The following is a 16,571-nucleotide window of genomic DNA, read 5'->3' as shown; positions in this document are numbered from 1 at the left end:
ACCAAGCTTAAGGAAGTTTTAGAGACACTAATCATGTAAGCAAATATCTACAGAACTCTGGTTTTGTGCCAGGCATTGTATTAGGCACCAAAGATAAGACATGTCCTTAGTTTTTTCTTTTTAATAGAAAATTAAAGGGTGCTTGAAATCATTTATTATATCAAATGATGTCTTTAGTGATACGAAGTTTTAAATATCCAGCTCTAGACCAGCTTCTTTTGCAGAGGGGTAAATTGAAGCCCAGAGATGTGCCCAAGATGACCCAGCTGGAAAACTGGTTTCCAAACCCCAACACTCCATTAAAACAAGTGGGAGAAGGAAGGTTTACAAACATCTCTATGTTTAGAAATCTCTCTTGAAAGTTGCATAAGTGGGCCAGGGTGTTCTGTTTATCCAGAATGACCAAGGAATGTAGACAAGGCAGCCACTTTGAGGGGTATGACAGAGGCCAGGAAGGCCATGAACCGTAAATAGAGCCATGAAAGCTGGGATCAGCTGCTCTGCCCTGGCACCAGGCCACATGCCAGGCTCTTGACAGAGTCACCTATGTTCATACTTAGTCCTGTGGGATGGATGATTCCCCAGTCTGCAGGGGTAGAGACTTCTCATGAAACAGCCTCAGTTATGTGGTTAAAAAAATAAGCAGCTCATTCAAAGTGTCTGAAAACAAGACTGACATAAATCAACTTATACGATGCTTTCTTTGCCCCCATTAAACATCTATGGACTAGAGCAATGGACTGGACATCTCCCCAGAGGCAGTAAGGGGTGGGCAAAAGCTTTGGACTTCATCAGATTTGCCTTGAATCTCGGTTCTCTCACTCACTTGCTGTGCAATTTATATTACCTTTCTCTATTTCACATCCCTCATCTGTTAAACAGGGATCATAATACCTGGCATTATGGCTTCCAAGAAAGGGCTTCCAAGAAAAATTATATGGGAGAAATTATGCAATGCACCTGCCACTTGCCAAGTATTAGTTTTGGTATTCAGTGAGCCCAAAAGGAAAGTTAGTTTCTATTACCCTTCACTTTGGTAGCTCAGATTCACTTGTGATCCTATTTTTCTGGACCCCAAATTTGATTTGTTTATGTACCTAATATTGTATTAGGCCAGGCTGCAGTAACAAACAGACAAAATTTCAGTGGCTTAACACAGTCAAAATGTATTTCTTGTTCACTTAACAGTCCTTAGTGTGTGTTGGCAGGGCCACTCTCCTCCATACTGATGGAAGCTTGGAATATTTACTTTGTGGCTTCCAAGATTACCCTAGGTGTCGACATCGCAGTGGGCTGGAAGACAGAGGAGCATGGAGAAGCAAACGTGGGAGGCTGATGTGGGCCAGGCCTGAAGGCAGAGCCATCACTGTGCTCACAGACCCTTGGAGGGAACTCAGACACGTGGTCACACTTCATATAAGGGAGACTGGGAAACCTCAACTAACTGCATACGAAAAGGGGATTTTTGAGGGCAGTTTTCAGTCTTGACTGTTAATCAGTTAAGAGCAAACAGTGTTTCCCTTACAGCTTTTATCTCCAACTAAGCACATAGAGAAAGATGAGATAAGAGTTGCCTTGGGAGAGTCTACAGAAGCAAAAGTAGATTTGACCTGAGCCTTGAATTTTAAAAGAACATTCTAAACTATGGTTCTTATTATCCTTTAAACAATATTTATTTAATTTTATTAGGTATCACATGCTGGGGATACAGAAAAAGAGATGTGATGTGAGCTGGAAGGATCAGAAGATGATAGGTTAGCTAGAAAAGCATGAAGAAATCCAACTATTTTATTAAATCATGATTAATCATACTTGTCTAACAAATGAAATCACACTTGTCTAACAAATTTTCCATAAGCAAACACAGTTATGTGCAAAATTATTGCCTATGTTTTTTTTTTCAACTTTGACATTTAGAATTGCCTAAAAGATCACATCTAGGATTTCTAGTCTAAGTTAATTTTTTTTCTTTAAGGGCTTCCCTGGTAGCTCAGATGGTAAAGAATCTGCCTGCAATGTGGGAGACCTGGGTTAGATCTCTGGGTTGGGACGGTCCTCTGGAGAAGGAAATTTTTTTCTTACTCTTGAAAGGAGCACTTCATCGGTTCATTTCAGTCACTCAGTCCTGTCCGAATTTTGTGATCCCGTGGACTACAGCACGACAGGCTTCCCTGTCCATTACCAACTCCTGGAACTTGCTCAAACTCATGTCATATGAATCAGTGATGCCATTTAACCATCTATTCCTCTGCCATCCCCTTCTCCTTCTGCTTTCAATCTTTCTCAGCATCAGGGACTTTTCCAATGAGTCGGTTCTTTGCATCAGGTGGCCAAAGGATTGGAGTTTCAGCTTTAGCATCAGTCCTTCCAATGAATATTCAGTACTGATTTCCTTTAGGACTGATTGCTTGGATCTCCTTGCAGTCCAAGGGACTCTCAAGAGTCTTCTCCAATACCACAGTTCAAAAGCATCAATTCTTCAGCGCTCAGCTTTCTTTATAGTCCAACTCTCACATCCATACATGACTACTGGAAAAACCATAACTTTGACTAGACAGAACTTTGCTGGCAAAGTAATGTCTCTGCTTTTTAATATGCTGTCTAGGTTGGTAATAGCTTGTCTTCCAAGGAGCAAGCATCTTTAATTTCATGGCTGCAGTTACCACTTGCAGTGATCTTGGAGCCCAAGAAAATGAAGTCTGTCACTGTTTCCATTGTTTCCCCATCTATTTGCCATGAAGTGATGGGACCATATTTCATGATCTTAGTTTTTTTAATGTTGAATTTTAGGCCAACTTCTTCACTCTTCTGTTTTACTTTCACCAAGAGGCTCTTTAGTTCTTCTTTACTTTCTGCCATAAGGGTGGTAAAATCTGTGTGTCTGAGATTATTGATATTTCTCCCATCATTCTTAATCCTAGCTTGTGCTTCATCCAGCCTGGCATTAAACATGATGTACTCTGCATATAAGTTAAATAAGCAGGGTGACAATATACAGCCTTGTCATACTCCTTTCCCAATTTGGAACCAGTCTGTTGTTACATGTCCAGTTCTAACTGTTGCTTCTTGACCTGCATACAGATTTTTCAGGAGGCAAGTAAGATGGTCTGTTATTCCTGTCTCTTTAAGAATTTCTGAGTTTGTTGTGATCCACACAGTCAAAGACACACACTGTGATAGAAAGAATGCCTGAAGAATTATGGACAGAGGTTCTTGAAATTGAACAGGAAGCAGTGATCAAGAACATCCCCAAGAAAAAGAAATGCAAAAAGGCAAAATGGTTGTCTGAGGAGGCCTTACATATAGCTGAGAAAAGAAGAGAAGTGAAAGGCAAAGGAGAATAGGAAATATATACCCATTTGAATGCAGAGTTCATAAGAATAGCAAGAAGAGATAAGAAAGCCTTCCTCAGGGATCAGTGCAAAGAAACAGAAGAAACAATAGAATGGGAAAGACTAGAGATCTCTTCAAGAAAATTAGATACCAAAGGAACATTTCTTGCAAAGATAGGCACAATAAAGGACAGAAATTGTATGGATCTAACAGAAGCAGAAGATATTAAGAAGAGGTGGCAAGAATACACAGAAGAACTATACAAAAAAGATCTTCATGACCCTGATAACCATGATGATGTGATCACTCACCTAGAGCCAGACATCCTGGAGTATGAAAACAAGTGGAACTTAGGAAGCATCACTACAAACAAAGCTAGTGGAGGTGATGGAATTCCAGTGGAGCTATTTCAAATCCTAAAATATGATGCTGTTAAAGTGCTGAACTCAATATGTCAGCACATTTTGAAAACTCAGCAGTGGCCACAGGACTGGAAAAGCTCAGTTTTCATTCCAGTCCCAAAGAAAAGCAACGCCAAAGAATGTTCAAACTACCACACAATTGCATGCATCTTAAATGCTAGCTAAGTAATGCTCAAAATTCTCCAAGCCAGGCTTCAACAGTATGTGAACCATGAACTCCCAGATGTTCAAGCTGGATTTAGAAAAGGCAGAGGAACCAGATCAAATTGCCAACATCCTCTGAATCATCAAAAAAGCAAGAGAGTTCCAGAAAAACATCTAATTTTGCTTTATTGACTATGCCAAAGACTTCAATTGTGTGAATCACAACAAGCTGTGGAAAATTCTTAAAGAGATGGGAATACCAGTTTACCTTACCTCCCTCCTGTGAAATTTGTCTTCAGGTCAAGAAGCAATGATTAGAACCAGAAAGGGAACAGCAGACTGGTTCCAAATAGGAAAAGGAGTAGGTCAAGCCTGTATATTGTCACCCTGCTTATTCAACTTATATGTAGAGTGTGTCATGTGAAATGCAGGGCTGGAATCAAGATTGCTGGGAAAAATATAAATAACCTCAGATATGTTAATGACACCACCTTTCTGGCAGAAAGCAAAGAAGAACTAAAGAGCCTCTTGATGAAAGTGAAAGAGGAGAGTGAAAAAGTTGGCTTAAAGCTCAACATTCAGAATTCTAAGATCATGGCATCCGGTCCCACCACTTCATGGCAAATAGATGGGGAAACAATGGAAACAGTGATACTTTCTTTTCTTGGGCTCCAAGATCACTGCAGATGGTGACTGCAGCCATGAAATTAAAAGATGCTTGCTCCTTGGAAGAGAAGCTATGACTAATCTAGACAGCATATCAAAAAGCAGAGACATTACTCTGCCAACAAAGATCTGTCTAGTCAAAGCTATGGTTTTTCCAGTGGTCATTTATTGATGTGAGAGTTGGACTATAAAGAAAGCTGAGCACCAAAATGGTGCTTTTGAACTATGATGTTGGAGAAGACTCTTGAGAGTCCCTTGGACTGCATGGAGATTGAACCAGTCAATCCTAAAAGAAATCAGTCCTGAATATTCACTGGAAGGACTGATGCTGAAGCTGAAACTCCAATCCTTTGGCCACCTCATGCGAAGAACTGAGTCACTGGAAAAGACCCTGATGTTGGGAAAGATTAAAGACAGGAGGAGAATGGAACAACAGAGGATGTTGAGACAGTTGGCAGTTCACCGACTTGATGGACATGATTTTGAGCGTGCTCTGCAAGTTGGTGATGGATAGGGAAACCTGGCATGCTGCAGTCCCTTTGGTCACAAAGAGTCAGACACAACTGAGCAACTGAACTGAACACAGTCAAAGGCTTTGACATAGTCAATAAAACAGAAGTGATGTTTTTCTGGAACTCTCTTGTTTTTTTGATGATCCAATGGATGTTTGCAATTTGATCTCTGGTTCATCTGCCTTTTCTAAACCCAGCTTGAACATCTGGAAGTTCCCGGTTTATGTACTGTTGAAGCCTGGCTTGGAGAATTTGAGCATCACTTTGCTAGAGTGTGAGATGAGTGCAATTGTGCAGTACTTTGAACATTCTTTGGCATTGCCTTTCTTTGCGATCGAAAAGAAAACTGACATTTTCCAGCCCTGTGGCGACTGCTGGGTTTTCCAAATGTGCTGATATATTGAGTGCAGCATTTTAACAACATCATCTTTTAGGATTTGAACTAGCTCAACTGGAATTCCATCACCTCCACTAGCTTTGTTTGAAGTGATGCTTCCTAAGGCCCACTTGAATTTGGATTCTAGGATGTCTGGCTCTAGTGAGTGATTACACCATTGTGGTTATCTGGTCATGAAGATGTTTTTTGTATAGTTCTTCTGTGCGTTCTTGCTACCTCTTATCTTCTGCTTCTGTTAGGTCCATGCTGTTTCTGTTCTTTATTGTGCTCATCTTTGCCTGATATGTTCCCTTGGTATCTCTAATTTTCTTGAAGAGATCTCTAGTCTTCCGACTCTATTGTTTTCCTCTATTTCTTTGCACTTGTCACTGAGGAAGGCTTTCTCATCTCTCTTTGCTATTCTTTGGAACTCTGCATTCAAATGGGTATATCTTTCTTTTCTCCTTTGCCTTTCACTTCTCTTCTTTTCTCAGCTATTTGTAAGGCCTCCTCGGGCAACCATTTTGCCTTTTTCATTTCTTTTTCCTGTGGATGGTCTTGATCACTGCCTCCTATACAAATGTCAGGAACCTCAGTTCATAGTTCTTCAGGCACTCTGTCTATCAGATCTGAGTCTTTGAATCTATTTGTCAATTTCACAGTATAATTGATTTGATTTAGGTCATACCTGAATGGTCTAGTGGTTTTCCCTACTTTCTTCAATTTAAGTCTGAATTTTGTAAAAGGAGTTCATGATCTAAGCCACAATGAGCTCCTGGTCTTGTTTTTTCTGACTGTATAGAGCTCCTCCATCTTTGGTTGCAAGAATATAATCAATCTGATTTTGGTATTGACCATCTGCACTTCATAGTGAAAGCAATTATTAGCAAGCTTTGTTTTCAACCAGCTAAAAATGTTTTATATATTTCTCTAGACTGTTATTCTCCAGACTCAATTGTTGCAATTATACTGTTTTCTGCTTTGTATTTATGTCTTGAGTTGATAACTTTAAAAAAGCAAACAAACAACAAAGACCCTATAGTTGAAAGACAGAAAGAAGGAAAAGAGAGAGGGAGAGAAGGAGGAAAGAAGAAAGAGAGAGAGAGAGAAAGAGAAAGTTGAGCTGGACTGGGAACAAGAACGAAGAAAAGGAAATACTTCACCTTAAAACAACTTTATGAGGGAGTTTTATCATCACTTGTTTAATAGTAAAAGAACTGAATGAAGATTAAGAGGCTGTGACAACAGCCTCTTAGCATTAACCATGCACTGAGCACAATTCTAAGTGATATACTTGTATATATGTTTATATAACTGTATGTATAATAAATGAGTGATAAAAATATCTCTACATATGTTTGTGTGTGTGTGTATGTATATATATATGTGTGCATGTGTGTGTCTTCAGTTGCTTCAGTTGTGTCTTACTCTTTATGATGCTATAGACTGTATCCTGCCAGCCTCCTCTGTCTGTGGAATTTTCCAGGCAAGAATATTGGAGTGGATTGCCATTTCCTCCTCCAAGGGTGTGTGTGTGTGTGTGTGTGTGTGTGTCTATATATACACACACATATCAGCTATTTAATGTATATATATACACACATTAAATGTATATATTTAGTATATTTTATTGTGAGCTTTATTAATTATTACTGCTGTGCTGTGCTCAGTTGCTCAGTCATGTCTGACTCTTTGTGACTCAATGGACTGTAGCCCACCAGGCTCCTCCATCCATGAGATTCTCCAGCAAGAATACTGGAGTGGGTTGTCATTTCCTCCTCCAAGGGATCTTCCCAACCCAGAGATGGAATCTATGTCTCCTGCATCTCCTGCATTGGCAGGCATATTCTTTACCTCTGAAATACTAAGGAAGCATTAATTATTACTATATCTTATCTAATCTTTGCAACAAGAAATGGGAGAGGTGCTATTGTTATCCCCATCCTAACCTGAGACTGAGAAAGGTCAGCAGTGTGTTCAAAGTCACAAAGCTCACTGAGCAATTGGATTTGAAACCAGATACTCTAGTCCATGCTATACTCATCATGCATACTGCCTCAAAGAGATCAAAATATTGAAATATGTTCCTGAGGTCCCACTGTGAGACAGTAGCAGATTCAAGACTGAATCCTGGTGAGCACTTCTTTTCTGCTCCATGCTGTCTGTAAGTACGACAAATGGGTAAAGTGAAGAGAAAGACATTTTCAGTGAGGGGTCAACACAAGCGACCGCTAAAAGAGGCAGAAAACATCCCCATAACATACACCCTTACATTTTCTGACCTCTAGTGTCTAAATGCTAGCAGCTAATTTTGTGACTCAAGAGAAATTCTCCCTTGGTTACACAGACCACAACTTCTGGTCTAAGATACATACATACCATCAATGTGTTTGTTCATGTGGAGAGAGGCTCTTCATGAGTCAGGACCTGAGTTGTCAGGACAACAAGAAAAGACAAGGAAAACCTTGAAGATCATCCAGAGGCCAAGAAAGGGGTGTCTGCCTGTGAAAGCAAGCATCCCAGAGCAGTCCTGGTACCACCGTGGATCCCAAGAACACGTGAGCCAGATGAAGTCCTATATCTCACCTGTAGATGAAGGAGTAGAGTTTCCGGGAAGTTCCAGGTACTGAGTTAATTGTTTGAACTAGATTATATCATTAATTTCTAAAATAAAGAGCCCAGTAAGATATGATCCCCACTTTTAACTGAGGAAACTAAGGCCCAGACATAGGATACAACTTGCCTAAGGTGGAACTATGATTCAATCCCAGAACTAATTCCAGAGCCTAGGTTCTTAGCTACAAAGCCATATTCCCTAGGGACTGTGACTTTCCAACAAGCACACAGCTCTCCAAATGACAAGCCAGAACAAGATCCTGTCCCATCTGTGCTCCAAGGACCTCCAATTTCCCCAGCTATCAAACAGCAAGACCATCACCCACCTAGAGATCAGTCATGTATTTCATCAGGACCTCTAAACATTCTGCCCTTCATTGCCCAGGAACGGGTCTTACTCAAACTTCCCTTTCACAACTTAACAAATAAGCAAACAAAACTAAAGAGCTTTGCTTTCCATGGAAAGGCAGTATAAACACCTGGCAGCCTTCCTGGGCTGGTTCTAAGCGCACAACCTGAGTGTGTTTGGGTTTCAACATAAGAGGCCTTGCTGACGTTACTCACTGCCCCTCCCTGTCCTTGCCCTGCAAAAGCAAACCAGCCTGGAAATTTAGTGAAGGAAATATAAGTGCTCCTTACAGCACTACCTAGGCTTAGCCACTCACAGCACTAACTAGGTTTCTCTCCCCACAAGACAGGAAGCAGGAGAGGAAGGCCTTTCTAAATAGTGGACAAGACCATTCATCGTTCTGGAGGGCCTGGAAAGAGGAAATGTGTAGCATGCAAGTGTATAAAGACATGCTATAAAGGTAGCAGGGCTTCCCCAGTAGCTCCACGATAAAGAATCCACCTGCAGTGCAGGAGACGTGGGTTCAATCCCTGGGTCAGAAAGATTCCCTGGAGGGGGCATGGCAACTAGCTCTAGTATTATGACAGGAAAATCCCATGAACAGAGGAGCCTGGCAGGCTACAGTCCATGGGGAGGCAGAGTGGGACAGACTGAAGCGACTGAGAACACATGCGTGCATAAAGGTAACATGGGCAAGGGGTGGGGCAGTGTGAACAAGGCTGAGAGATTTCATCAGTGTGGGGTTTTCTAATTGCAGCCATCTGAACCATGCCTTAGGAAAGGTTACCTAATACATAATTAAATACATGAATGAATGAGTAATTTTACAAGAAACAATATAATAGAAGTTCTGCTCTGGTAGATCCAGAATGTTCTATTAATAATACAAAACTGAAGGAGGAGGTGATTTTAATTTCACCTAGCCTATCAGTTTTATGGCTTTATTCAATTTTATTTTGATTTGCATATGAGGGAGGGACACCATAATCCTTTCAGTTCAGTGCCTTAGATATCTAGTGACCCTGATTCTGATCCAGGAGGCACTGGGGTACTGAGTGTCAACAAGAGCTCCTAAAAGGTAGGACCACAACCTGAGAGTCCTTCTGCCTGACATGCCCATAGCAGAGAGGTGTTGAGTGCAAGAAATGGCATGCTTCAGCAGGAACATGAGGCAAACAGCAGTGGTCACTCTGTAGAAGGGTGAACACTTCTACATACAAGTCACAAGGATGGGTCAGGGTAGCAGATGAAACACAGTTCTGGGGAGCATGGGAATCAAGAGGGGTGGGACAGAGACTGATCTTAGGAGCCCAGGCCAGAGAAGGCAACAGCTCCAGAAAGAACAGAATCAGCCAGAACTTTGTCCAAAACACAGAAGGAAAGATATTCTAGATGCAGTACTGGCAAGAAACAGAAACGACAGTGTCAAACATGGCTGGGATTGTGGGTTGTATTTCCCCCATCCCTTCATTAGGCCCTGAGTGGATGGAAAAACCGCGATTACCCTTATCTCAGAGCCTTCTGATCAGGGCAACTGAGGCACTGTTCTGGTGTATGGGAGTCTTTTGTCATTAAAGTTGAGCAGAGAAGAAAGTTGCAGTTATATAAGGGACCTGAAATAGGAAAGATCAAGTGAATACTTGCTAGTTAAAAATCAGTGGGAGAGTTAGGGAGCTTGGGATTAACACATATACACTGCTGTATTTAAAATGGATAACCAACAAGAATCTCATATACAGCACAGGGAACTCTGCTCAATACTATATTAACAACCTAAATGGGAAAAGGATATGGAAAAGAATAGATACATATATATGTATAACTGAATCATATTGCTGTGCTTCTGAAACTATCACAATATTGTCACTTAACTATGCTGCTGCTGCTAAGTCGCTTCAGTCGTGTCCAACTCTGTGAGACCCCAGAGATGGCAGCCCACCAGGCTCCCCCGTCCCTGCGATTCTCCAGGCAAGAACACTGGAGTGGGTTGCCATTTCCTTCTCCAATGCATGAAAGTGAAAAGTGAAAGTGAAGTCGCTCAGTCGTGTCCAACTCCTAGTGACCCCATGGACTGCAGCCCACCAGGCTCCTCCGTCCACGGGATTTTCCAGGCAAGAGTACTGGAGTGGGGTGCCATCACTTAACTATACTTCAATATAAAATAAAAGTTAAAAAAAACAACAAAACAGTCGCAGAGAATAAAAGACTAACAATTTGAGCCACCAGGGAAGCCCAAGAAAACTGGAGTGGGTAATCTATCCCTTTCCAAGGTTCTTCCTGACCCAGGAGTCCAACAAGGGTCTCCTGTATTGCAGGTGGATTTTTTACCAGCTGAGCTACCAAGGAAGCCCAAAGACTAGGAGACAAAATCAAATGATATAGAACTACAGAAGTATTGGAATGGATAGGAGAATGAGGCCAGAGGTAGGGCCAAAAAGAGAGGTTTCACAATACTTTTTCAAGGACACATGCTGTTTAGTGTTGATCACACCAGTTTAAATGCTCAGGCCAGTATGAATACTAAGCAAACATTGTAATCTAAGCAAGCCCAGACCAATCAAGCTTGGCCTGCCACCTGATATCATTGCTGAAATTCTCCAAGATGCTACCATATGTGGATCTGAGCTCTGAAATGGGGAATGGAGATGGGAGCAGATGACAGATAAGAGAAAATGATTTAACAAGTAGAGCAAGAATTCCTCTAAGGGAAAATTTTTCTTTGTTTGTTAAAAACTTATAAAGCATCTTGAAATGAAACTACCGTTCTGGGGGATGCAGAAGCTAAGGCAGAAAAGAAGAAATAATGTACACTACATCCAAAATTAATATGACTTTGGGTGATAGAGGAAAAAGACAAGATTAGTGAAAAGTAGGGGAAGTGGAGAAAAATTAAATGGCATGGGACTAGGCCGCTGTAAAGAATGAAGAGAACAGTGGAAATTCACCATGGCCAAAGAAATTCTCCATTTCTGAAAGATATTCAAGAACAATGAGACCTTGTATCAGTTAGATATTTCTGTATAACAAGTGATTCCAAAACAGAAAACAACAATAAGTAATTATTAACTAACATTTGTGAGTTTGAAAGTCTAGGCTAATTTTGGCTCTAGGCCTTGTGTTTGTCTCAGGTCTGCTACATATGGCCTTCATTCCTCTGGGACCAGCGGGGTCCTGCAAGGGCCAGATCCCTTCTCACAATCACATCACATTTCTAGCCTCTGCTCCTTGTTACCTTTGATAATGTTCTGTTGGCTGAGGCAAGTCACATGACCAAGCCTATTATCATTGGAGTAGAGAGGTAAACTCTGATGAAGGCAAAAGTAGCAGTATGGAGTAGATATTTGCTAAACAATGATCTAATATACCGAAAGCTTCACACTAAATTTAAAATTGCTTTCACTGTAGCAGTGTAAATTCCTTCTTAGAATCCTCTGTTTATCCTCAATAAATGTATCACAAATAAATCAGCTCAACTGTACGAGCTGATTTTGCATAGAAATCAAGGCAGAGGAACAATATAATGTAGAACAGAGAAATTAGATAGAAATAGTGAGATCATTCATAAGAGAGAAAACAGAGTCAAAGATAGGCACCATCACTTAAGTCTCTTGAAAGTCACAGGCATCTTGAGAAAGGCAGAGAAGTAAGGATTGGAACCAATCTTCTTTAGATCTCAAAGAGAGCTCAACTCTTAACTGTGTCGTCTAAAAGATCACTAATGGCATTGGTGAATGAGGCTAGATTGCAATTCATTGCTGGCAGGAAACTTTGGCTGGGCAGGAAAAGCTATAATAGCCTTGGGGCTCATTCTGAACAGCTGGATGGAAAGCACCAATTAGGTCAAGATTGAAAAGAGAGAGAGATCCAAAGTTTCTTCTTCAAATACAGGATAAGTTCCTCCCCCCCACCACCCTAGGAATAAGATTAAAAAACCAAGATTTTAGAAATGAAATATACATTCATTGCAGAACTATTAAGTAGGTTACCTTGAACCTTAGTCACCATATACACTTAATTAGGGGACTTCACCCCTAAAACAGCACTGACTATTGACCTTCAAGGAGACAGAGAAGGTATAAATTACCATGTTGAAAACTTGCTCAATATCAGGAACTAGATATACTACTTTATTATCTGATTTAATCCTCACAAGACCTCTTCTCCCCAAAGACAGGAATGATTATTCCCACATTATGGACAAGGAAATAGGAGCACAGTGGCCAGACTTTTTCTAATGGAAAGACCAAGTTAAACATGCAAGGTGATAACGAAGCCGCTTAGCTGTGCTGAGAAAAGAAACACAGGAGCCAAGGAGTCAGCAGACTGCCACATATAGGTCTTGTGCTGGGTGAATTTATGAGGATTCTTGTCATGCTATTAGAGCTTGAAAGGAAAGAAAAAGCCTAGATGAGCTTTTATGCCTATGAGTCATGTGACATTCTACAACCTCAAAGCGTTTATAGTTGCAGAGCCGATAACATCTGATCCCTTTGGTCTAAATGATAGCATATCTCAAGTTATGCATTAATCTCTCTATCCATCTATTTTGAAAGATTCCTCATCTACTCTATCTCCACAGGCAGAAAAGGAAAAAAGGGCTGGGGCAGATGAGTGCTCTAACATTTAATAAATGGTGTTTTGTGCCATCTATGGACAAGTCAATAGATTTTAAAATGTCAAATGATAAGGATTATATAAGAACGTCTATAGCATGATACTACTATGGGCTGGTAAATTTAGGAAAAAGATAAGGTCAGACAAAAAAAATATTTTGTTGGCTTTAGCACACTTACATGTGCATAGGGCCCATAGAGAACAGTTTTCCTTAAATTAAATGGACACCAAAATACAAAACAAAGAAACCATCAAAAAATCTCAACTACTTGATTATCCAGTCTTTGCTTTCAATATGGCCTATAATTAAATGCAATTAACAAATGAAATATAGAAATATTAAAAAATAATTTCTTAATACTATGAAATAGCATCTTTCTGTGCATACAGACAGATCTCAAGCTTTATGACCGTTCTCATAAGTTTCAAACTTGAACATTTTTATACAAGATGAATATAAAATTTGCTTTTATGATAACTACACACTAACCATTTGCATTTTGGAAGCCTTCAGATATGCATCCAAATTTCTGTGGCAAATCTTTTCTGGTCTCAGTTTTTAGAATACCTTGAAATAAGTTCAATACCCCATAACACTGTGGCTCCATAGATACAAAAAACTGTCCCCAGCTAAAACAAACAAATAAATGAACAAAAACTATTTATAGGATCTTGTTAAAATGAAAGAATTGCTCCCAAAAGGCAAAATGTGCTTTCTTTTCTACCATGATTCTTCTTCATGTGCTGGTCTCTCCTGTTCTCCTCAGAGAACTCATTTGACGTCAAGTTTATCAAGATAACAGGAAAGGCTCAGAAGGGAGATCATATTCAAACTTGTTGAAGAAGAAATGCATTTATTTCTACAACAAGGCTTCCATTTTTCACGCTGGCCTCCTGACTGCTCAAGTGCCAACAGGATTGGTACTTGTTGTTTCAGAGTCTAACAGAAACTGTTTTTGTGGCAATAGTTCGGTCTTTCTCTGATCTGTTACTTGCCAAGAGCTATTCATGGAGACTTACCAAGCATTACTTCAAGAAAAACACCTGCCTAGTAAAAGAATATTATCAGGGATGTTATCAAGGCAAAGATCTAAGAATTCCTTATTCCACTTCATCATGTGTTTGCTAATGCTATACTAAATGAAAAAATAAAATAATATGCACTCAATGTTTTCCTCCCTTGGACAAGTACTTTGCTTTTTAAATGCTAAATATCTCAATGGATAAATACCATATACACTTCTAATGTGTGTTTTCAGCTTCACTTTTTTAGAGGCTTCTTAGAGTTTGCTAACTCAGGAATCTAAGGCCTGCCTTCCTCTCCTCCACTAAGTGTCTAAGTGGTCCCCTCCTCTTCATGTATACCACTAGACCCCCTCCTCCCAGACAGCACAGGAGGAGAGCTTAGGTTGAATTTGTATATAACTGAAAGCCTGTAAGTTGCATATATTAAGGAACTGGACTGAGAATGTTTGGCTGTTGACTCATGAAGAGCCCCCTCCTTCTTTTCTGCACTGTAGTGTTGGATACAACAGCACCACATTAATTGTGAGTCTGGATCTGAATTTTATTACACCAACCCTCTACCAGGAAGAAAGCAGATAATTCTAGTTTCCTTCCTTCATCCTTCCCATTTGCTCTGCCTTCATTCATTATTAGTTTGGAAACCTTAGCACATATTATTCACCAAACGAGATAAAGTATGGGAAAGCAGAGACACACAGAGGAGTCTCAACCAAACCATGTTTAATTAAATCACCCCAAAATCACATTCATAGCAGACCAAAATATGAGGAGTTTGGTTTGTTTGTGTCTCTGTTTTCCTACCGAGGAACTGATGTGATTGATTAGGCTTCACTAAGAAAGTCTACCTTCTTAGAGTCTAAATTCCCTGGTGCCCTAAATTGTCTTTTGCTTTATCTCTCAATTTTATTTTTAAAAAGAAACTCCTGCAACTCCACGGGGCTTTGATATTGCAATGGATTTGAGGGTGAAGGAACCATAGGCTGAAACCATATTTCTGAAGCAGAATGGAGGATTATGATGGGATTGGGTAATGGAAGCTATTTATTTACCACCAGCTGCCTCCAGCTGTGACACCCTGCTAAGTTATGGAATAAAGCACAGTAAATAAACACCCCGAGGAGACACGCTGAAGCACAGCACACATGGAAATCCATCTCCTCACAAATCCTGGAAAAATATGTACTCAGTGATTGAGCACATCCAAAATAAACCATCCCAAGCCAATGATTTGGAATGATTTCCATGTTGTTGCCCCAAGGGTGATTCAGAAAAATAACCCAGGATTACTAGGGTCACTCTGAATGGAGACCCTTTCCTTACAAGGCTGACTCCTACTCATCCTTCAAGACTCAGCAAGGTATCACATCCTTGAGGGTGACCTCTCCAAAATTTGCCATCAAGTTGCTTCCTCAAAACTTCACGGTCCCTAGGCTTACCCAATCACAGCATTCATGGCTCTAAACAGAAGTGATGTATATGGTCTCTGTCTCTCCCACTAGACTGTAGGAGTCAATGGAGTCATGGACCACATTCTAATCATCTTCATATCCTTAGCTGCTTGTAGCTGTTCAGAAAATGTTTAGTTTGAGTATATTCTCCTTGGAATATTGATTATTTGTTGGTTCTTAATTTTAAAAAAAAAAGGAAAATTGTTGGAAGGGACTTTAAGCATTAGCTGGAGTCCATGGACCAAAGACAGAAAATATCACTACATTTATCCTACCCACTCCTGATCCTTAGTACAGTGATGATACTGTTTTTCTCTTCTCTCTTCTTCCTTTCATCCCTGCTCTCCCTGGGCCCCTTGAAGGAAATGTAAATAATTTGGCAGTTCACAGTCATCCACCTCTTTATTCTACAAATGAGGAAACCGAGTCTCAGGACATTCTTACTGCCATTTCTACCTTTAGTTCTCCTTCTCTCTGCCCATTTACTTCTTGCCTCTATGAGAGATCATACTTAATTCTCCCTCCATGGAGAGCTCGCCCCACCCTTAACTTCATTCACAGTGAAGAACGTGGATCTGGTTCTTGGTATTCTAAGACACTGTGTTGGCCCTCTCTCCTAGGGATAAGGCTTTCAGAGAGGTTAAAATATAAAGTGAATGTGATTCTGACACTTTCTGAATTATATCTCTTCCCTTATAAAATGTAAATCAGGTTAAAAGAGAACTGTCCCTCCCACCCCACTCTGAAGTGACTATAGTCAATTTACAGGGAATACAACTTTCTAGTGATAATAAAAGATTAGCAATAAAGTCACCTTTGTTAAACACCTACTAAGTATTCTGCGTTTTTCTGGATGTCTTGCATTCATGGCCTCATTTCGTCACCATAAAAACTCTACAAGGCAGATATTATCCCTATTTTATAGATGAAAAATCTGAGGCTCAAAGAGGTTAAATAGCATGCCCAAAGTCATGCGGATAAGCCAAAACTCAAAACTGACTCTCTGGGGTTCCAAAGCACATGTTGTCCCCTCTCAATCAACACTGAAGACATTTAAGTGATGGC

At 40.3% G+C, this 16,571-nt stretch overlaps 1 long non-coding RNA gene across 1 annotated transcript in view; it reads right to left on the bottom strand.

Annotated features, from left to right (window-relative positions):
• Positions 1-8,477, bottom strand: part of LOC113889828 — a 33,549-nt gene extending 25,072 nt beyond the window's left edge. The window contains exons 1-2 of the long non-coding RNA XR_003510359.1: positions 8,396-8,477; positions 7,833-8,039 (exon numbers count right to left, since the gene is read on the bottom strand). This is a non-coding gene — a long non-coding RNA (uncharacterized LOC113889828). The remainder of the gene's footprint in view (positions 1-7,832; positions 8,040-8,395) is intronic.
• Positions 8,478-16,571: the final 8,094 nt, after the last annotated feature.

The sequence above is a fragment of the Bos indicus x Bos taurus genome, chromosome 3 (assembly GCF_003369695.1).
Source record: "Bos indicus x Bos taurus breed Angus x Brahman F1 hybrid chromosome 3, Bos_hybrid_MaternalHap_v2.0, whole genome shotgun sequence".
In the NCBI taxonomy this organism is placed as follows: Eukaryota; Metazoa; Chordata; class Mammalia; order Artiodactyla; family Bovidae; genus Bos; species Bos indicus x Bos taurus.
This window is presented reverse-complemented; position numbering and strand designations above follow the sequence as displayed.